This window comes from Cornus florida, unplaced genomic scaffold (genome assembly GCF_030987335.1).
Source record: "Cornus florida cultivar Cherokee Brave unplaced genomic scaffold, ASM3098733v1 CherokeeBrave_3.0.0_Hap2_Chr05, whole genome shotgun sequence".
Taxonomy (NCBI): domain Eukaryota; kingdom Viridiplantae; phylum Streptophyta; class Magnoliopsida; order Cornales; family Cornaceae; genus Cornus; species Cornus florida.
In genome coordinates, this window is record NW_026775575.1 from 40,012,300 (window position 1) to 40,036,919 (window position 24,620).

A 24,620-nucleotide genomic window follows, 5' to 3' on the forward strand; every position below is an offset into this window, starting at 1 on the left:
ACATAACTACCCAAAGTGTCGGTCTAAGGATCCCGAAGAACCCGCCGAACAAATCAAAGTAATTATTAATTAATAAAAGAGTCTATACTTTTCTCATACTTAAGAGTCAAATGCCATAACGGTGATAGGGAGCAATTGCATACGACGGCTCTCGCAATATAGCTCAACCTAACGCGGATCCAGTTCAAGTCTTAATTAATTATGATTCCATCCATAATTACCGACTATGAACAATTAATGATTACTATTTATGTTCATGTATTGATCGCCATCACATACATATATAAATATCTCTTGTAATCAAGAGGACACTATCAATTCTATAATGAATTAAAACATAATACATTGAATTCACCAATTGTACAAAATATAAATATTTCAGAAACGTCAAGAACATATGTCACTTTAATCCAAATGGGAATTTGCTATGCCAGGGCATATGAATCCTAACAGCCAGAACAGTGGACACGGCGCCAGAATTTCATATTTGAAATCACAGGCAAGTTCTTTCCTTCCTCATTCCTTTTGGCTTGTGTTCTGTGCACCTAGATGGTCTCTAGGGTTTAGTTAATCATTAACTGAGTTTCACATGTATAATAGATGTTATATTGATGATCTGTATGGGTTAAAATCTGATCAATTACAGTTCGTGCATATTTGATATCAGTGTGTTTCTTAAAGCATGAAAAGTCTGTAGAGCTTGTAGTTTCTGTGTTTGGTTTCAACTGTTGTAAACACACCATGGGGATTATACTGGACATAGTTAGGACTCTTAGGAACTGTTGTAAAACAAAACAGACAGGTTGAGAGTTACCGGAGATAAAGCAGAAGGTCGCAAAGGCAGCAGAGGTTGAAGACGACTCTCAGAGAGGGAGAGAGCTAGCTCCAGGAGGAGGGAGCCGGCTCCCCCCCATTGTAAGAGCAGGCTCCCTTGTTTTCGTGAAATCTGGACTTTTGGGCACTGTTTGGGGACTTGTTTGGTGTTCTGAAATGATTTTTGAAGTGCACTGTGGGTTTTAAACATAATTTCATGAATTATTATAGTCTTTCATGGCAAAGATTACACCCATAGACTAGTGGATGAAACAGTATTAAACTATACAATTTAACATGCTGTTAACGGATGGGTGGAACTGAACTGTTCTGGAAAAATTCTAGGACTGCACAGAATGATTAAGAAGTTAATTTTAGGTGTTAATAGGACTTTAATTGATGAAAGTTTACCCCTAAATTAACTGAATAAACCGTATAAAATTTATGCATTTATTTATACGGTTAATGGATGGAAGAAAACTTAAATTGCCTAAGTTTAATTTTGGCAATCCAGTGGGATCTAGTATGTTTATAAATCTTATTTTTGGTTGCATGCTAGGGTCAGTTAGTTATCAAGTTGGATGGAAATTGATATATATAATTATGGTACCGCGATCTGAGCTTGAGTCTCATAGTCGACGGTTAGGAAGCGTATATGCAGTAGGATGCGTAGGTAGCTATGTTGGTTGCGGTATACCCTATTAGGCTTAGGTAGTCATGCCCACTCAGGTGCATTTTGCATGTTGTCTTCTATTCAGGTTGAGACCCTCAGCAAAGTCTAGTGAGAGTCCTGTAGGGTGGATATATATTTATCTATTACGGACTATATAGATATGGTTGAGACATCTAGGATGTATCTGCGTATCGGGTCTCTGTTTGGATTATAGTTAGGATAGAACTTGTTCGTGGGCCTGACCCACTCTTATTTTTCAGGTAACGGACGGTTCCAGGTCTTAGAGCTTGTTCGTGCTGAGCAGAGACAGCTTCTCATTCTTCCGATCACGTAGGAGTTTCTTCGGGATTTGGCATTGGAGTTTTTCAGTTGTTGCTTTCAGTGTTGAAGTTTATTAGGGGTCCACCAGATGGATTCCCAAGTTGTATTAGAAATGGAGAGTTGGATGTATCAGAATATATCTTCATTTATAAATTTTATTCTGAGGTTTTAATATTTAGATTATCATTCTAATTTCTTTTCAGCAGTTTTATTTATTCCTGTTTTTTTAATTATATTCTGTGTTCGTTTATTACTAATTGATTTGATATCCTCGGGTAATCGGGTGTAGGCCTGGCCAACCCGCATTCAGAAATCTAGGGGTATTACAGTTGGTATCAGAGCACTCTAGGTTCTAGTGTCCTTAGGACTGTTTTCGTTATAAGACTTCCGTGTTGCGTCTCTTAAAAACTTAGAGCCATATTAGGATTCGTTGTACTCTCGTTACAGTTCGTTAGGAGGAGTTGATATCAATTGAATTCTGTAGATACAGAGTGGTTGACACAAGGAGGAGGATAGGGTTCAAGGTGAAAGCGATACGGACCCAAAGGAGTAACGGAAGGTTTAGTTCCAAGGTTGACTTTACTTAGAAAGTATACGCCAAGAACGGATCAGGGTGTAGGTGTTAGGTCACCGCATGTTGGGGCCAACACAACTTCAGTTGTTCTCAAAAAAGAGATAAGTGAAGAATAGGATTCCGAAAAGGATCCTAAGGGAGGAGATATCGGCATCTCCAAGAAAGGGGATATTGAAGCTTGAAGATAAAGGATCGCACGAGGGTGCTCTCATTCACCAGTAGTATAGTGAATGGTACTAATGGAGTTGGTGTGAACCAATCTACATATAGTTAAAGTTTCGTATCATCTCTCCGGGAGTTATTTGAGAAGTACTCTTTAGGAGTTTGGGAATCGGATGAAGTTCTTATCAGAACGAAGATGTGATTTTATATCACATTCCAGAGCGTATGGGGATTAGGTTTTGACATGCTAAGTTGTTTTGTAAAGCCACGTTAGATGGTTTGCATTCCGCGTATAAGGAATATGATGGTTAAGACTTTGGATATTTGCTTAGGTAAACGATTGTGCAGTTAAGCTATGGTTAATGGATAGGTTTCAAGGTTGGATGATTACCAACGAAACTACGAAATAAACTTTTGTGACCTAATCTGGCAACTTGAGTTCAAAGGAGGTTTTCTTCTCTGAAATGGAGTATGTCTTAAGTAGAATTATATTTTGATTGTTTTGTATATTGTGTATAACTACGTATTTCATCTTTGATTGTTATGTGCTTCAGTTTTGTTGTTACATGTTTCATTGTTGTTAATTAGTCCGGATTGGGAGTATGGATTGGTTGGGGACACAAGTATGTGATCAACTAACTATTATTTTAATGACATGGAGTAATAGCGCTATGTGCGCTAGGATTTGTGAACATGTGGTCATTGGATTGGGTAGAAATACAAACTCCTAGCCAATCTATTGGACCTTGATATGCATCAATATGGTATGTTACTTGGGATGGGATAGTTAAACTATTAACACGAGTCAAATAATCTAAAAGACTTAGTTTGATATGCTATATGCTAGGTAGGGATTCAGTTTTACAACGCTATAATAATGGTGATTGTTAATGCTTTGGGAATTCGTGAGGATGTGGTAGGTAAAGATCACTGTAATGCCATTATAGCTCGGATGGAGGATTTCGTGCTAGTAGGTACTTATTAGCATGATGCCGAGGGAGGATAGTGGATTGATGAAAGCTTTATCAGTCTATTCGTGATCTAGACATTATTTTATGAGGGTGTCATTTGGAGGAGTTTTGGAGTTGCACTCGGAGGAGGAACCAAAATCTCTACACTGTATAAAATGTGGAATTTTATTTTATTATTATTATTTTTCTTTCGAGTCATAAGTTGCAACAATTTGCTGTTATTACGACATTGATGACTCTATGGAGGATGGGAAAAGTTCCATATTCCGTTGAGGCGAGACAAGGAGTCAGATTGACGCTTACTTATTAGAGAAGTAGGGAGTGTCAAGGACAGGAAGGTGAGAACAAACACTTGTATAGGGAAGAGGTGCACGGTGTGGGTGCAAAACTCACAGTTAGTTGACTTTTGATATATTGAATTACCAATTGATTTTCTACATCGGTCAGTTTATCACAAATTAGTATGTAAGAAGTTAGTTACCGAGTTAGATTTTGTAGATGCTCCACTTTAAACAATGGGGGCAGACAGAAGCTGATGGTACCAGACTAACGGTACTTTCTGTACACAAATAAGACGAAGGATACACGGGACTGAGGTTCACAACCCTTAGTTTTTATTCATCCTGGTGGAAAACAGGCTGCTTTATGATATGAAGCAAACAGTTTGGAGGACAGGTAGGAGGAGGAATAAGGTGGTTTGGTCTTTAACTCTATAAGGTATTTAATAATCAAGAGGAACCGCTAGAGATCAATAAATCCTTATAGACAATTTTCTATATTAAAATGGAAATGGTAGAGCATTTTCACAGATTTGGTGGAGGGATTGCTGTGTTGTCACAAGGGTTAGGATTCCGGTTGAGATATTAGCCACTTGATAAAATAATCAGCTCAACTATTGTTTATTTCGAATTCATAAGTTTCCTTGGAGGATTTGGAATTCAGTGGAGCTTCTGCATAGCGGCAGCATCCACAATGGGATGGAAATGAATTTAAACATAAATAATTCAGAGTTTCGTGAATTCCGAGGACGAAATTCCTTTTGTTAGAGGGGGGGGGGGGGGGGAGAATGTAATACCCCTAATTTTCAAAAGGAAAAAATTGAAATTTAAATTTGATTCTATGTGCTTACGTGTTAAATTGTTTAATTAGTTGTTTTATTTAAATGAATTATTTTCTTTAAATTGTGTTTATTGTTTGATTATTTAATTTAATTGTATTCCTTGATTTAATTTACTTATATGATTTAATTGGTAGTTATTTGTTTTAATTGCATTCATTTATTTGATTGATTGGTGGTAATGGTTTAATTTATTGTTTGGTTTTTTTTTTAGTTTGCTTTACTTATTTAATTAAGTTAAATGCGTATTTAAATTACGTTAATACAGTCATTACAACCTATGGGCCGATTAGGGTTTTATTTAGGTTAGGGTTTCTATCTCAGATTATCATTAGAATTAGGGTTTTATCTGTGCCTATATATATATGTTTATAGCCTGAAAGAAGGGTTGGAAAACCCTATTCACGTCTCAAAACACAGTGTGATACAGAGTGAGGTTCTGAGAGAAACAGAACGAGTTTGTGAGGTTTCCGGCTGGGGCTTCAAGGTCAGACCTAGGAGAAGGGAAGAGCAGAAGTAAGAGGAGGCTAGATAGTAACTCAGTGTTGCCAGAACAGTGGACACGACGCCGAGATTTCATAATTGAAATCACAGGCAAGTTCTTTCCTTCCTCTTTCCTTTTGGCTTGTGTTCTGTGCACCTAGATGGTCTCTAGGGTTTAGTTAATCATTAAATGAGTTTCACATGTATAATAGATGTTATATTGATGATTTGTATGGGTTAAAATCTGATCAATTATAGTTAGTACATATTTGATAGCAATGTGTTTCTTAAAGCATGAAAAGTCTGTAGAGCTTGTAGTTTATGTGTTTAGTTTCAACTGCTGTAAACACACCATGGGGATTATATTGGACATAGTTAGGACTCGTAGGAACTGTTGTAAAACCAAACAGACAGGTTGAGAGTTGCCGGAGACAAAGCAGAAGGTCGCAGAGGTAGCAGAGGTTGAAGACGGCTCTCAGAGAGGGAGAGAGTCGGCTCCAAGAGGACAGAGCCTGCTCCCCCTCATTGTAGAGCTGGCTCTAGGAGATGTAGAGCTGGCTCTACCCTTTTGGAGGCGGTTCTAGATAGGTTGGAGCTTGCTCCAACAATTTTTAGAGCTTGCTCTACAAGTTTAAGAGCAGGCTCCCTTGTTTTCGTGAAATCTGAACTTTTGGGCACTGTTTGGGGACTTGTTTGGTGTTTCGAAATGATTTTTGAAGTGCACTGTGGGTTTTAAACATAATTTCATGAATTATTAAAGTCTCACATGGCAAAGATTAAACCCATAGACTAGTGGATGAAACACAATTTTACATACTGTTAATGGACGTGTGGAACTGAACTGTTCTGGAAAAATTCTAGGACTACACAGAATGATTAAGAAGTTAATTTTAGGTGTTAATAGGACTTTAATTGATGAAAGTTTACCCCTAAATTAACGGAACAAATCGTATAAAATTTATGCATTTCTTTATATGGTTAATGGATGGAAGAAAACTTAAATTGCCTAAGTTTAATTTTGGCAATCCAGTGGGATCTAGTATGTTTATAAATCTTATTTTTGGTTGCATGCTAGGGTCAGTTAGTTATCAAGTTTGCTCTAGGCATACCTTGGATGTTAACTGTTGAAATGCTAATTCTGTTTTGCAATACATGGATTTAAGCTGGGATTGTAACTGCAGTAATAATAAGCACTATTATGCAAATACTTGGGTTATTGAATTAGACCTAAATTGTTAAACTGGTACTTGGGTTTTGTCAATCTAATTGGATGATGGCCTGGAATTAATTGAAGAATTAATTATGTATTTTCTGTCAATTAACTGGATGGATGCTAGACTTTAACTTGGTGAATTATTAAACTTTGTCTCGTTAAGTTACGTGAATGGATTCTGGACTAGATGTTGATGAACGGTTTAAATTCTAAATTTATCAACTATTTGGATTATGTGGATATTATTTGATATACTACTTAAAATGTTGCATCTTTTACGGATCATATGCATAGTTTGTATCGGTATGGGACGGTGACATACGGAGGGACAGATTAGATCAAAACGCTAATTCCAACCCATTCATACATACGGAATGGATTAACTAAAACAGTTAAATCCTACATGGTTTCATGTCCTGTCAACTAAAACAGTTGAACGACATATTGGATGGTTGTTTATATTTTCTGTTAATAGGAAGGATAGGGATGTAATTAAAGCACTTAAATCCTAATTTTATGTCGTGTCTTGGCAATGAACAGTTGAGCAGCACTACATTGGTTTGGATGGGAATTTATATATATAATTATGGTACCGTGATCTGAGCTTGAGTCTCATAGTCAACGGTTGGGGAGCGTATATGCAGTAGGATGCGTAGGTAGCTATGTTGGTTGAGGTATACCCTGTTAGGCTTAGGTAGTCATGCCCACTCAGGTGCGTTTTGCATGTTGCCTTCTATTCAGGTTGAGACCCTCAACATAGTCTAGTGAGAGTCCTGTAGTGTGGATATATATTTATCTATTACGAACTATATAAATATGGTTGAGACATCTAGAATGTATCTGCGTATCGGGTCTCTATTTGGATTTTAGTTAGGATAGAACTTATTCGTGGGCTTGACCCACTTTTATTTTTCAGGAAACGGATGGTTCCAGGTCTTAGAGCTTGTTCGTGCTGAGCAGAGACAGCTTCTTATTCTTCCAATTACGTAGGCGTTTCTTCGGGATTTGGCATTGGAGTTTTTCAGTCGTTGCTTTAAGTGTTGGAGTTTATTAGGGGTCCACCAGATGGATTTCCAAGTTGTATTAGAAATGGAGAGTTGGATGTATCAGAATATTTCTTTATTTATAAATTTTGTTTTGAGGTTTTAATATTTGGATTATCATTCTAATTTCTTTTTAGAAGTTTTATTTATTCTTGTTTTCTTAATTGTATTCTGTGTTCATTTATTGCTAATTGGTTTGATATTCTCGAGTAATCGAGCGTGGGCCTGGCCAACCCGTATTCGAAAATCTGGGGATATCATAGGAGTGTTGGACGGTAGGAGCTTCATCCTTGGCTCCTTGCTGGTTGTTGTTTTCGTCAAGTAACTCAGTGCTGCCTCACTATCATTAGGAATATAGAAAGTCTGAAAGTGAACTTAGCAGTCTAGGGTTTCCAATATATATATATATAATATAGGTTAATTTGGTAAATATAATAACATGGCAGGGTAAACTAATATTTTCACTAATTAATCAGGGTCGGTTCGGGGCGGGGATCTGAGTTCCCTGCCCCCGCCACGAAACCGGCCGTTTTTTTTTTTGAACCCCCATCCCCACCCCATTTAAGTAAATGGTTCTTCAAACCCGTTTTAAACGGGGCGGGGGTAGGGCGGTTCCCCATCGGGTTGGGGATTTTTACCACCCTTAGTCATGTAACCTAAGGCCCAAGCTTCGTGAATTGTAAATGGGATCACACTTCCTAACTTTAATTTTCGTAGCATGATAGTCCAACTCAACATATACAAAACATATAGCCAAATTATGCATCCAAAGTACCACATTATCAAATACAACCACGACAAAGAATTAACCAAATAAAACACATTATTATAGAATGGCTACCACGAAGCTACAACGATAACAAAGTTTATATAATTCCACGGATGAAGAACTCAACCGAACTCATGAACTCCTCCCTGACACAACTCACATATGTGAATACCATGATGTAAAAATGATGATAATGTGCTGTAATCACCAGGATAACATTTCGCACCTACAATAACGATATGCCAGAATCACAGGAATCTTATCCCGCACCTGCAATAATTATGTGCTGGAATCACCATAATCTCATTCCGTACTTGTAAACAAATGAGTGCCCTTCCACACCCTATGGATAGCGTTTATCCATCAATATCTCATGCATGCCATGCATGCATAACCTCAAAATCCTTAATCTAAATGAGGACCACAATGCATCCATGGCCAAAGTGGCACTCACACAATGATTCAGACATATGGTAAGTATATCTCAATGCACCACAATCCTAAAAAAAGTATTGACTATTCAATAGTCATTTAATCAAATCCTTAAAATGTATATCCACACATATACATACAAACATCTACAATATCTCTATTTTTACCTAAATCATGCTTAGGCAAACATAAGGCAACCAAATACACAAATTCCTCCTATTTCTATCATGCTTGACATTACTAAAACCCATTAGAAACACAAGTGATACAAGGATAACATTACAAGTACTTAACATGATACATAATACACATATAGTCAAATTAAGCATGGCTCACATATAAAAGTTACAATTAATCATGCTTTGAATCTCCCCACATCCACAAGACCAAAAGAAAGTGAAAATTACTAGCATAAGACACCCCTACCTCACATTGAGGTGAAAACCAAAAAAATGCCTAAACGAAAATGTCCCGAATGCGACGTAACTTCGGGGTTATGTCGGGGACAACAAGGAGAACAATAAACCCTTTTGTGGTATCACCCAAATCCCCGAGTTCAACTTTAAAACTCAAAAATGGACAAAACAAAAATTTAATCGGATGAAAAGTAAAGCCGTGCCAAAGCCATCACAAAACCCTCCTATGGCAAAGGCCGAATCACAAAAGAAAGTGACCAAAAGGATGGGAGAAGAAGAAGATCCAAGAAGAAAAGAAGGGCAGCAGTAGCAGTGGGAGAAAGAGGGAGAAATATGATTTTTCTCTCTCTCCTCTCTCTTTTATACTTTCCAAAAATATCGTACGAGCGGGCCACGCAACCCCGAAAAGTAAAAGTTGACAAAACGCGCTCAAATGGATAGAAATTGTAAATATAAAAACACGGTGGCCAAAATAATGAACAACAAAAGAAACGGTATCGAAAAATAAATCATATACCCCAAAATCAGTCCTAGGTCCACATGGCGACTTCTTGGGTCAAAAACTATAAAACGGGAGAAAATGTCCAAAGAGTATTTCTAACAGTCCATGGCTCGAAGAAAGGCTAAAAAGAATCTCGTGCAAGCATCCTAATCAAAATAAGACACATTGCCCAAACTTTCACTAATTACATAAAAGTCCCCGGCCCCATGGAAAATATTCCAAAAGATAATTGTACTTTTACTCTAAAGTAAAAATATCTTTAAAAGATAATCGCACTAAAACCAAAAAAAAAATATCTCCAAAAGATAATTGCACTAAAACCCCTCAATAAAAATATATCTAAAAAATATTTGCACAAAGGCTCCAAAAAAATGGGAATGACAACCAAATGAAATCGCACAAATACCCCAAAGCACCAAAAGGCAAAGTATAAAAAGGTATAATATAAATCCAATTTGACATGAGGGGTCAAACACACAAGTATAAAATAAAAGAAGTGTCGAGAACTATTCCCAAGCATTTGACTCAATCCGGTCTGACCAGACTTGATCCCGAAAAATAAACGGAAAAAGATTCCGAAAAATGAAAAAGGGACAGATCCTCACAAATAATACTTTTAAGGGAGGTGATATATGCACTCCACTTTTCCTTTTTTTTTAACGGTGATGAGTGCTTCAATGTGACTCATTTTAGCACCTAAGTTAGGGTATTTTAGTTCATTCATCTATCTTACTTTCATGTCTTAGATATTTATTTGTGTTTTTGCCTGTTTTAGGTTAATAAAGTTCAAACAGGCTAACAAGAGCCATTTAGCTCAATTTTGGAGCTAAGGACCAAAGTTGGAAAAAAGCCAAGAAAAATGCACCAGGGGAACTTCGATCGATCGAAGGGGAGTCTCGATCAATTGAAGAGGTCTACAATTGATCGAAATGAGGTGATGCCAGCTCAGCCAATTGGATAAGGCCAAAGAAGATATTTTCAAGCCACGTTAGCTTCAATCGATCGAAGCTAAGTGTCCGATTGATCGAAAAGCTTTGATCGATCAAAAATGCTGCTGGCAGTGAGCTGTCTAATTCACGAGCGCGCTGATCTCTACCTAACTTGTGTAGCTGCGAATTTCCTCCAATCATAGGTTGTAATTCTGACTTGGTCCTTACTCAAAGGAGTGTGTAATTGATTTATTGAACATAATTGTAAGAGAAAAATATAGATAGAGATATTACCAATTATAGAAAAAAAATTCCTTTCTCTAGAACTAGGGTTTGGAGAAGAAAGTAAGGATGAAGATGATAATGTCAATCTCCAAGCTAGCCCTTGAGAGTTCTATGTCCACTACAATGAGTGGCTAAATCCTCCTCTTGGGGCTAGAAATAGCCCCTAGGCTTGTTTCTCAAACCTAGTTTTTTTGTATTTTTGGAGATTTTACTTGTAATAGATGTTTTACCATAAATAAATATTGATATTGTGATTTCTACTTAAATTGTATGGATTAATGCTTTCAATTGATCATTTGGCTCTAGTCATTTGTCTATGTATGCTAGAATTGATGTTCATGTTTTTATCTCTAAATTTAATGAAATTGATGCATGTCTATGTGTGTTGCTGATGTTATAGTCAAAGCATGGTGCTTAATGGAACACTCTTGTGATTTATTTGATGGTTCACACTTGTTTCTTGATGGATTGTATCACATCTCTAGTTTAATTAGTTTAATTTCATGTCTTTAGACTAATTATAGTGTAATTGCTTTAATTTCTTAGATAGGTGAACAATCCATTCTTGTTTCTTGATGTTCCATACTTGTGAATACAAAGAGTTTATGTCTCTAGATATTTATGTAAACTCTAATTAATTTGTGTTAAACATTAATCACAAATAATCATAAATCCCTAAATCTTAGAACTTCAATTAATTTCACATCCTCATAACGCATAAATATATATAGTTAGATATACATACCTCGATTCATGATATCAAACCTTGTTGAGATTAGGTCCAACGTCTAGATCCTTTAACCACGAACTAATCTGCAACTCTGATTAACAGGCAAAAGGTGGAAATTGGTTTCTCTCTGTTGGCTTTTTACACACATAAAACTATTACGTGTTGTATCAATAACCGTACATAATTGATGGAGTATATGTACTTTTATATAGGCAGAGAGAGGACCAGTTTTCCTTTTAGTAACATAATTATACTTTCTATTAAAGTAAAAAATAAGAAAGAAAAACACTTCTCCAATAAGTAATTACCAAAAAGGTAATTATAAGTTGACCAAGAATAAATAATATTAATTGATATCTATTTACTTAGCCACCAAGTAATATGTCACATGTCCAAATCATGTGAGCCACAATTAAATAAATAATCTTACATTCTCCCACTTGGCATATATGATAACTTCTGTAGTGGTTTAGTAAAATAGTCAATAGTGTGCACCATAAATCTAATTAAGGTATTAAGATGGTCATCATAAATACCATGGTAAACAAACTACTAATGTGAGTCATGACGGTTGTATGTCCCTGAATGACACAGTCCATTCCATGTACTACAACACTAGTAACCCATTTAACATAGTCTATAAGTGAGAATCATCAATATAGGTCTAGCAATAATGTCTATTCTAAGACTATTCCTGTTTTCATCATTTAAAGTAATACATGCATGTACATATATAAATTAACAGGAAATATCAGAAATACATTTTAATGAGCTCAAAATGTCAAATATATATAAGCATTGTTAAGCAATTCACAACAAAATAATAATGAACTTTGATTACATTCAAGACCCATTCTTTCAACATGCCTTATGAATGTCTTGAGTGGTAATCTTTTTGTTAATGGATCTGCAACCATAAGTTATGTGCTTATATTTTTAAAAGACACTCGTTGTTTATGAACTTCTTCTTTAACGGTAAGATATTTCAGCTCATATGCTTAACACCATTGGAATACTTATCATTTTTAGTAAAAAAGACAGCTGCGGTGTTATCACAATAAATTTTCAGCGGTCTGGAAATTGAATCCATAACACCAAATCCTGAAATAAAGTTCCGCAACCACAAACCATGATTTTTAGCCTCAAAGCATGCTACAAACTCAGCGTAGATGAAGTAATAATAGACTGTTTTGCACTTTTCCATGAGATTGCCCCTCCAGCTAAAAGGAACAAATTACCAAAAGTGGATCTTCTACTATCCACACATCCAGCAAAATCTGAGTCTGAGTAACCAATAACCTCTAAATCACCAGTCTTTCTAAATGTGAGCATATAATTCTTTGTTCCTTTTAAGTATCTCATGACTTTCTTTGCAACTTTTCAGTGATGCATTCTTGGATTGCTTTGGTATCTTTCTAGCATTCCGACTGCAAAACCAATATCTGGACAAGTGCAAACCTGTGCATATATCAAACTTCCCATAATAGATGCATAAGGAATATTTTGCATTTCTTTATGTTCTAATTCATTCTTTGGGTATTGCATCAAACTAAATTTATCCCCTTTTTATATTGGAACAATACTAGCTCAACAATGTTCCACACCAAATCTCTCTAGAATTCTCTCAATATATGTTTTCTGAGACAATCCTAACAATCTACGTGACCTGTCACGGAATATTTCTATTCCTATCACGTAGGATGCCTCACCCATATCTTTCATTTCAAAATTCTTAGAGAGATCATTTTTAGTTTCATGTAATAAACCATGATCACTACTAGCAAGCAAAATATCATCAACATATAGAATCAGAAATATAAACTTACTCCCACTAAACTTCTGGTATATACACCGATCAACAGTATTTTCATTAAAACCAAAAGAAGTAATAGTATCATTAAATTTAATATACCATTATTGAGAAGCTTGTTTAAGTCCATATATTGACTTCCTAAGTTTACAGACCATGCGTTCTTTACCCTCTAATTTGAAGCCTTTAGGTTGATCCATATAGACTTCTTCTTCTAAACTCCTATTTAGGAAAGCTGTTTTCACATCCATTTGATGCAACTCTAAATCATAATGAGCTACAAACGCCATGATAATTCTAAAGGAATCCTTCTTAGATACATGAGAGAATGTTTCTTTATAATCAATGCCTCCTATCTAAGTGAAGCCCTTGGCTACAAGTCTGGCTTTATATCGTTTAATATTGCCATTAGAGTCGCGTTTGGTCTTAAAGACCATTTACACCCGACTTGTTTACATCCTTCAGGCAATTCAATGAGTTCCCAAACTTTATTTTGTTCCATTGACTTAAATTCCTCATTCATGGCATTAATCCAATTAGTAGAATTATTACTATTAATGGCTTATTAATATGTAACTGGATCCTTACATATCCCTATATCAAAATCAGATTCATGTAGATATACCACATAATCATCTGGAATAGCAGGTCTCTTTTTTGAGACCATTTTAATGTTATTCCTTGTGGTTCTTCTATAACTTCATTTGTGATAGTTTCATTATAGAGTTGTTGATCATTTAATTATTTTTCGTTGTTATACAGTTCAACAACTGGAGAAACAAATATTTCTTTAGAAGTTGTGGGTAAAAGGATTTGTACCCTAACTTCTTGAATGATCACATTATCATTTCTATCACTCCCACTGATTTCACCATCCTCAATGAATCTAGTATTACCGGTTTCAACAATTCTAATACTATGTGTAGGACAGTAAAACCTATACCCTTTGGATTTTTCTGGGTAACCAATAAAGTACCCACTAACTGTTCTAAAATCAAATTTCTTTTCATGTGAATTATAAATCTTAACTTTCGCTGGGTAACCCCAAACATGCAGGTGCCTTAAACTAGGTTTCCTTCCTGTTCACAGTTCAAATGGAGTTTTTGAAACTGCCTTACTAGGAACCCTGTTTAATATATACATGGCAGTTCTAAGGGCATACATCCACAATGATATGGGTAAAGAGGAATTACTTAACATACTCCTAACCATTTCCATAAGAGTACGATTACGCCTTTCAGCTACACCATTCTGCTGTGGCGTCCCTGGCATAGTATATTGAGCACAAATGCCACGCTTTTCAAGGAATTTAGCAAACGGTCCAGGGCATTGACCTGTTTTATCATATTTTCCATCATATTCACCACCTCTATCTGACCTTACTATTTTTACTATTTTATCTAGTTACCTTTCAACCTCATTTATGTATACTTCAAGAGTATTCATTGTTTGAGATTTTTCATGCAACAAATAGATATATCTATAACGTGAAAAATCATCTATAAAGGTGATAAAATATTTTTCTTCACCAAAAGGTGGAACATCAAAAGGTCCACAAATGTTTGTATGAATAATTTCAAGAAGTTCTATACTTCTTGTGGCTCCTTTTTTTATGTGTTTGGTTTATTTACCTTTAATACAATCCACACACACAATAAAATTAGTAAAATCTAGATTCCAAAGAATTCCATCTTGCACTAATCTTTTTAACCTTTCACTGGATATATGACCCAATCTTTTATGTCACAAGAAAGATGAATTTTCATTAATTGAGCTATGTTTGGTTCCAACATTATGATGCAAGGTCAAAAGTGTTTCACAAAATAAATCATCAAGCTTTATCTTGTATAAACCATCAACAAGAATACCAGAACCAACAAATTGGGATTTTTTTGAACAAACTGAAACATCCATTACCAAATTTAAATGAAAAACCATTAACATCAAGTTTAGACAAAGAAATCAAATTACGGGAAATTGAAGGAACATAAAGAGTTTTAAACAAATCTAAATGAAATCCACTATCTAAAACTAAACGAAATGTCCCAATGGCTTCAACTAAAATTTTCTCCCTATTCCCTGTGAACAAGAAATTGTCATTTGGATTTATGGTTTTGGTTGAAAAGAATCCCTGCATCGTATTTGAAATATGAACATTAGAGCCTGAATCAACCCACCAAGTATTAGAAGGAACTTCAATTAAATTTGATTCAAAACCTACAAAAGCCAAAGGCTTACCCTTCTTTTTGAACCATTATTTACGTTTCATGCAATCTTTCTAAAAGTGTCCAGATTTGTTATAAAAATGACACTTATTATTCTTGCATTCCTTCTTTTGAGTAGCTTGATCAGAATCCTTTATTTGGGGCGTTGCTCGCTTAATGCCTTTTCTAGGCCTTTTCCCAAATTTCTTTCTAGCTTCTTGAGTCATGAGATGAACATTATGATTATCTTGTTGCTTAAACCTTCCTTCCTCCTGAACTAACATACTGGCCAATTCATTCACATTCCATTTGTCCTTAATAGTGTTATAGTGAATTTGAAATGGCCCATACTGAGTAGGTAAAGAATTGAGAATAAATTGAACGAGAAAAGTCTCATCCATATTCATCCCTAAAGTCTTCAATTTCGCAACACGATTAGTCATGTCAAGAACATGCTCAGGCATACTATGAGTACCATAAAAATGCATAGTAGTGAGGTCAGCCATTAATTTCCCTGCAAGAGACTTATTTGCAGTACAGAAACGTTCTTTAATATTTTTCAAATATTCCTTAGCACTATTAGTTTGGGGAAGAGTTGTTTTGATATTGTTTGCAATAGTCATTCGCAGAAACATAATACTCAATCTGTTCGATTTCTCCCAAACTTTATGAAGAGTCTTTTCTTCCTCCCTACTTTCACCAGTAATAGCAGTAGGTTTCTCAATTTAAAATGCTAAATCAAGATCTAGCACACTGATGAACGCTAAAAAGTACGCATTTAAACCCCTTAAGCTTAGGTATTCTAAGACCTTTATCTAATCTTACTTTCCCATTTTAGACTAATTTCGTGTTATTGCCCTTTTTAGGTACTTATCCCCAAAATAAGCTAATTTAGCCAAATAAGAGTTTAAAAGAATCTAACTCAAGCTGGATGGAAGAAAGAAGCAAAGTGGAAGCAGATTGAAGCAAAGTGTGATAATTCAGCAGGTTGGATCAATCACAAGGATACTTCGATCGATCGAAAGTTCATTGATCTAAACTCTCCAAGATGGATCCAAGCTCTTTTGTCCTTATCTAAAGATCCCATAAAGTTCCATCAATCCAATAATTCTCAGATCGATTGAAAAGATTCCATCTTATCCTGTTGTACCACCCTACCCACCACTTTTGTCTCATTCCCCAAAATATCTCAGATCTGTCCTTATCCAAAAAGGCGTCGCCATTAGAGGATCGATCCAGCCAAAGTTTAATAGATCTCAGCCATGTTCGATCGATCACAGCACAGGTTCAATTGATCGAACCCTCTCAAATTCGAAAAAAATATATCTCCAGCTCATTAAAAGTTGTCTTAGTGTGCAATCATTGGAGGAGCCCTTGTGTACGAGCCTAGAACATTGGGTGTGACATTTGAGCTACCTATATAAGGAATATGAGCAACTTTTACACATATGCTTAGATAGATAGTTTTTGAGAGTCTTAGATATAATTCTTAGAGAGGAAGAAAAGAGAAAAGGAGGCTAGAGACATTCTTGAAAGGTTTTCCATCTTTCCCAAGAAGAAGAGCATTTCTACAATGGAGATAGCCCTTGAGGGTTGGAGGACACCATTCATGAGTGGCTAGACATCCTCTTGGGACTAGAGTTAGCCCTAAGCATGCTTTCTTTACCTTGATTTATGTATTTTTGAGGGGATTTGTGTTGTAATACATGTTTTGACATATTTATTTACATAGATCTTGTTTATTCAATGATTTGTGTGGTTTAATTCTTCTAATTGATCATTTCATTCTATCCTAATGTCTATGTATGCTAGGATAGATGTTCATGTGTTTATCTCTATCTTTTGTGTTATTGATGCATGTCTATGTATGTTGATGCTATATATTTAGAGATTATCAAGACATAGTGCTTAATAGAATGCTCTTGTGGTTTATTTAATGGTTCATACTCATTTCTTGATGGATTGTGCCTCTCTCTTGGTCTAATTAGTTTAATTTTCTTGTCATTAGCTTAGATGTAGTGTAGCTACCCTAGTTGTTAATTGGGAGGACAATCCATGCTTGTTGTTTGATGTTCCATACTTATGAATGCAAGTAGTATATTTTTCTAATTTTGTGATGTGTATGGATTGTGAACTTAGGGGAAGGATTAATGGCTTAGTTTGATATATTGTGCGATTCATTGTGTTGTTTAGACAATATACATTTAATTGGTCATCCATGCTTGTTAAAACAACCACACACACTCACTATTGTTGCAACATATGTTTTCCCCCTCATTAATTGTGAATTGAGTGTATAGAAAGGTGATACTTAGTGATGATCTCTAAATCCTAAGATCTCTCTCTCTTGTTTTCTCTATCCTTTAGTTACTTGTTTATTATTGATCTTGTTTAATCTTAATTGTAGCTTAATTAATCAAATAACCTACCTTTGATCATTCGACCTATTAACCCTAAGCATTGTTCCGTTACTTGTAGCCCTTCAATCCCTTCGGACAATCCCTACTAACCCTTGCTATATTTTTAGTTAATGGTAGTAGTGGCATTTATAAATGTAAAACTTGGCTACATTGCACATTCACTATCTTTTGCACATCTTTAAGCGTTTGTGCGGCGATAACACCAAGTTTTTAGCGCCGTTTCCGGGGATTTAATTGGCAACGCCGTGTTTTGGAAGCAATTAGGGATTAATACTCTGTTGATCGTGTCTTTTCTTTATTTTATTTTTGGTTACTTATTGTGTTTGTTCTTATTTGGCTAAGTGAAATTTTCCAAGGAGGTTAAGCAAAGGAGAATTCAAAGCAAGGAGCTAAGCTAAGCACAAAAAGGACTAAAAATCTAAAAAATGCAAAGCATAACAAAGTTTGGAAGTTGAAAATGAATTGAAGTTGCTTAAGGACCCTTTGTGAGATCTTTTTAACTCAAGCTCTAGTTAAATCGTCAGCCCGCGTGGAGGCTTGTTTTTCATTTCTTAGTTAAATCATGAGCCCGCGTGGAGGCAATTTCTTTTCTTTGCATGTTGCTTAAGCATGGGAGTATCGGATCATTAAATGTGGAGATTTGTTGATTGAATTGTTGTGGGGGCGAAGTGATTGTTACTTGCTTGTTATTTGTTTTGCTAGTGTATGCATGGTCGTAGGTCATTGAATCCTACTCTTGTCCCTCCTAATTTGCATCTTGAATCGGTTGTTAGTAATCCTGGGGGGAGAGGTAGTTCTTATCATTCCATTTCACCAATGGAGGATTTGAATGACGACTGTGTGGAGGACCTTGGTCACATAAACCAACAAGGTAACCTCCACCCTAATGTGCATCATGAAAATGTTCAACTACCATTAGGCATGCCGAGACTATTCATTCATCCACAACAACAAGGCCAAGTTCCATTGGGAATGCCTAGGCTAATATTTGCTCCATAAGCCCCTATAGTTCAAGCTAATCAAGGTGTTCGCTTAGCACCACCAATTGTGAATCCTCCCATTGCTTTAAGAGACCATTATGTGCTTAATGAATATAATGCACCCACTTGCATTCAATTGCCTCCATTTAGAGCACAACACTATGAAATTCAACCCCAAACTATTCAAATGCTTCCAAACTATTTTGGACTTCCTAGTGAAGAACCTTATAAGCATTTGGATGAGTTTCTTGAAGTGTGTTCCATCGTGAAATACACGGACATGCCGAAAGAACTTTTAAGACTTAAACTTTTTCCTTTTACCCTTAAAGACAAGGCAAAATATTGGTTCAACATTCTTACGCCTTTTTTGATAACTTCTTGGGCGGAAATGCAACAAGAGTTCTTGAAAAAGTACTATCCGGTTTCTAAGACCAATGCCATGAGAACTTCAATTAGAGAATTTTCTCAAGGGGATGGGGAAATATTTGATAAGGCATGGGAAAGGTTTAATGATTTGTTTAGAAAGTGCCATCATCATGACATACCTAAGTGACAACTAGTCCAATATTTCTTTGAAAGTTTATCGGATAATCACAAGGGTATGGTTGATGCATCCATGGGTGGTTCTTATCTTGATAAACATGAAAATGATTTGTGGCAATTGTATGAAAGTATGAGTGAAAATTCCATGCATAGGTCCTTATCTTCTAAAAATGGTAGAAACTTAGGTGGAAAGAAGAATGTTGGCTTGTATCAAGTTGACAACTCCAATGACATAGCCGCCAAGATGAAATCCTTGTCTCAAAGGTTTGATCAATTTTTTATCAACCAAAATTCGGCAAATCAAGTATCTTCCTCCCCTACTCATATTCATCATCGTGCATCTAATGAATCTTGCATGACTTGTTCAAGTGTCTTACATTCTACTTCCAATTGTCCCCATGGACATGTGCAAATTGAGCCCTATGAATAAGTCAATGCTACATTTGTTAATCAAGGGAATAATCCCTATGGCACTCATTATAATTCGAGTTGGAGGAACCATCCAAATTTTTCTTGGAAAAGCCAAGGGGAAGGCTCAAACCCTCCCCAAGGTGGTTTTCAAGGGAAGTATGTTCCACCACCAATGCAAGGCCAAGGTTCCCAAGGTTTTAAATCATCATCATTTCAATCACATGGCAATCAATTTTCTAATTCTTATTTTCTTAATCAACCATCATATTCCCAAGGAAACTCTAGGAGTCCCGCCTTTGAAGAGAAAGTTTTGACCGCTCTAGGCACTCTAGAGGCGAACACTCAATTGCTTCATTCTCATTCTTATTCTCAATCCATTGCTAAGCTAGAAACCCATGTAGGGCAAATAACTAGTACCTTAAATGCTAGAGAGAAGGAGAGATGCATTTGAATGCCCCACCAAAGCAATAATGTGTTGTGGAGACCCATTCCTCATCGGAAGGGCACACAATTGAGCATGTCAATGCGGTGACAACCTTGAGAAGTGGAAAGATTGTGGACAACAAAGTAGGTATGTCCAATGAAGAAAGTGAACCGGTGAAACCAAAAGTTAACACCTGTCCCGTTTCTTATCATATTCCCCATTCATTACATATGCATGATCATTCAAATGAGAAAGTGTTAGAAAATAATTTGAAAAGTGAGTCCAAAATTGATTTGAAAGATGAATTGAACAAAGTTTTGAAAAAGGATTTTAAAAATTCTTGTGTTGAAGACTCTTCAAAGAAAATTTTTGAAAAAGCTTTTGAGCCAAGAGCTTCATTTCCGGATGCCTTGAAATGATCCATTTATCTTGATAAACAAAAGACCAAGACCAATGAAATTATTGAAATGTTTAGGCAATTGAAGATTAATCTTCCACTTTTGGATGCAATTAAGCAAATTCCGGCTTATGCCAAGTTCTTAAAAGATCTTTGCACCCAAAAGAGGAAGAACAAGACCCAAGCACCTAGGAAAGTGGTATTGACCGAGCAAGTGAGCTCAATCTTGCAACATAACACCCTTCCAAAGTTTAAGGACCCTGGTTCGCCTACTACTTCTTGCATCATTGGTGACCATGTCATTAATCGGGCTCTTCTAGACCTAGGAGCAAGTGTTAATCTTCTTCTATACTCGGTATATGTCAAGTTAGGCTTAGGAGACTTGAAACCGATGTCGGTGGTTTTACAACTTGTCGACCAATCCATCAAAAAGCCTAGGGGTATCATTGAGGACGTCTTGATTAAAATTGATAAATTCTTCTTCCCGGTCGATTTCGTTGTCATTGACACGGAACCGGTTCCAAATCCCAAGAGCCCATTATCCTTAGCCGTCCTTTCTTGGCAACCTCAAATGCCAACATCAATTGTAGGACAGGGGTAATGAAAATCTCATTTGGGCATATGAAAGTGAAGTTGAATATCTTCAATCCGACCCCAAATTCATTTGACAAGTATGAAGAAGTGAATGTTGTAGAAAGATGTCTAGACAATGAATGTGAAAGAATGGAATCTTTGCTTGAAACCAAAACTTCAAAAAGTTCATCTTCAACCTTGAATTTAAAAAATGATGTTTCAAAATCTTGCTTTGAAAGGGTATGGAAGCCCAAAGATCACATTGACAAAGGGCCAACAAATTCCTTTGAACCTAATCTAACAAGTTCTTTAGGGAACAGTTTGTTGGGTGGAATTTAAAGTACTTATCACCCCGACAAGGAGGGGATGCATTACAAGATGTTTGATCCAGGCTAAAAGAGCCCAACATTTTGCTAGAGACACTAAAGACTAGTAAATGCTTCGTAGGGTTTACAACCTTATTCCTCCCTCATTTCTATTTTATCTTTCATTTTTTGCGTCGTCTAGATATGTTTTGGAATTCATACACTTGGCTAGGAATTTTGATTGAGTATGCATGCACTTTCAATCTGAAAATAGGCATTTTGTCTAAGTTCGATCGATCTCAAAGGATGTTCGATCGATCGAACACCCATCCTTGCATCCAATCATTGCTCTGTTCCATCGATTTGAATTTCCTGCATAAATCAGCCCTCTGTATATCATTCGAGAATTCCTTTGGATCGATCTGAAAGTTCCTAGATCGATCCAACTTTTTCTTGGATCGATCTTCACTCCACACTTAGAAAATTTTTGAGATCCATGAAAAAAAGGCCTCTCTGTGCATCGTTCGAACTTCTCTGCAGGTTTTTACCTGTTCGATCGATTAAAGTACCTTTTCGATCGATCTCAATTTGATCGATCTCTACTTTTTATTGACCTTGATTTTGACTTTGATTTCATTGTTGTTTTTAATTTAATTTAATTTAATTTTATCTTATCTTAAAAACCTTTAAAAGGTTTTTATTTTATTTTATTTTAAAGATTTTTGATTTTTAATTTCTACTTTTCTTTTCATTTTAAAATTTTCAAAATTCAAAAATTTATATATTTTCTAAAAATTCCAAAAAAATTGTATTTTATGTTATTTTTCCAAAAATCCAATAAAATGTTTTGAATTTCAATTTTTAATTTGTAAATATTCAAATATAAAAAAAAAAAAAAATTGTCGAGGTGAGATCGATCTCAACATTTTTAAGATCGATCTTGTTCGATCGATCGAAAATTTTCCTGATCGATCGAACCTGTCGGGAAATGTTTTTAAAGACAAAACCCTAGGGTCATTCGATTGATTAATAGATTGATCTACAGACTTTCTCAACCCTCACCGCTGCAACCCATTTCTCTCCCATCTCCGGCGAGCCCTCCGGCGACCTTCCCGAGGCTCAAATCTTTCTCCTTCATCTCAGATCTCATCTCTCTCCTTCGCACCACTTCTCTCTCCCGGATTTGGTAAGTTCTAAGTTCTCCCATTGATTTTGACTTTCAATCTACCTATTTGTGATGCTTGCCATGTTATATCTAGGTTGCTATGTCTGAATCTTGCCATATTTGAAGTTTCCATGATTTTGAATATATATTTCATGTTTAAATTTATTTTTGAGTGTTACGGGCCAAACAAGTGACCCATATCGTGTTGTTGATGTGTGAGAGGGCCCCACAAGTTTGCTTGGGTGGCCCCATGCCTTTCACGTCACAGATCTGTGACTTTTCGAATTTCCCGTCCCAGTTCGATCGATCGAACTTTTCTCAAATCGATCATTCAAAGATCGATCGAACTTTTCTCAGATCGATCTCTATGAGATCGATCTCACATTTCTATGATCGATCAAACTTCACAGATTTGCATCCCACACTTCACATACATTCTTTTGTGATTCCATGATATCTTATACATGCCCAATGCCTGTGTTTTCCACATTGGATGCATTCCATACTTATATTGTTTAGCATGCTTCACTTACTGTCATTGTTTATTTAGCCCCATCATCACTTTCGTAGATTTATGTCTTGTGTTGTCTATCTTATTTGACATACATGTTTCTATATACTATGCTTTAATTTTTAATGCCAATACTAACTTATATTGCAAGTGTTTTTCTTTCTGTTTTGCAGGCCATGGCTAGGGTCAAGACTGTTGCCCGTAGACATTATCATCGCCGAGTCAGGCCCAGATAAGAGGGGCCAGGTGAGCCCTCTCATGTTAGGGAGTAGCCCGAGCATCAGGCAGGACCAACTCAGGTCCCGGATCTTGAGTAGCCTGAGCAACTAGAGGATTATACAGAGGCTGATCCAGCTCAGTCCCCATCAGACAACAGATTACAGTCTTCTGCTTCTACATCTTCATCATCTCATGATGAGGCTGAGCATGTACCATCACCTTTTTCATCTCCGCCTCCTGCACAGCCAGACTAGGCCATAGACAGACATTTTCCGAGATACTCACGCCTTTAGGTGGCGCATGAGTCGATTTTTGACATTTCTTTCTTCTCTCGGTATATCCTTACCCGGGCAGCCTACGAGGACATTGACCGCAGAGGCATTTCAGCCATTCTAGCCCCGGTCACTTGCCCAGTTTACCCGAGCCTTGTTCGGATGTTCTTCCAGAACCTCCGACCTGCCCCGAGTAATCTGGCGGAGCTGCGCATTACAGTGGATGGCCATCCTATCCGCATCACAGTGGAGACTCTGGCCCGATCTTGCCGATGCCCGTATGCCTGCCCTCCTGAGCTTGAGCTCGATTATCCTATTTTGGAGTGGAGGCCTTCTTATACATTTTATGGCCGAGGCACTTACAGGCCATTACAGTAAGGGCGACACATTTGCTACTCGCACCTATCTGCCCGATGACCTGTGGTTCTTCGATTCGGTCCTATACTAAAATATGTTCATGGCCGGCCACAAGATCCAGAGACGCGACGATTATTTGACAGCCCTATATGCTCTCTACACAGGGTGATAGGTTTCTATTCCAGCCCTCTACTGGACTGTGATGATGAAGCTTTATGCTGACTATATCAGCAAGGCCAAGCCCAAGCGGGCTAAGTATCTTTCATTTGGCCATCTGACCACTTAGATCCTCTGGGATCAGTGCTATCTATTCCGTCCTAATGAGCGCTCAGGGACAGGAGCTTGCCATTTTGGTAAGAAGGATTGGAATAAGAGTTACAATGCTCTTATTAAGAGTCTTCTAGAGGACGCCGTGATAGCAGCAGAGGAGGCAGAGGAGGAGAAGATGGCAGCAGCAGCAGCAGCAGCAGGAGAGACAGACGCACTAGCAGCGGATGATCCAACAGTCGATTCGGCTGCAGTCCATATGGACATTGACTTAGAGAAGTATCCTACAGAGGGTCTACATCATCACTCTCCAGCAGGGTCGCCAGTTC

At 36.7% G+C, this 24,620-nt stretch overlaps 1 pseudogene; it reads right to left on the bottom strand.

Moving 5' to 3' along the window:
* Positions 1–19,291: 19,291 nt before the first annotated feature.
* On the bottom strand, positions 19,292–19,390 carry LOC132310805 (small nucleolar RNA R71; annotated as a pseudogene).
* Positions 19,391–24,620: the final 5,230 nt, after the last annotated feature.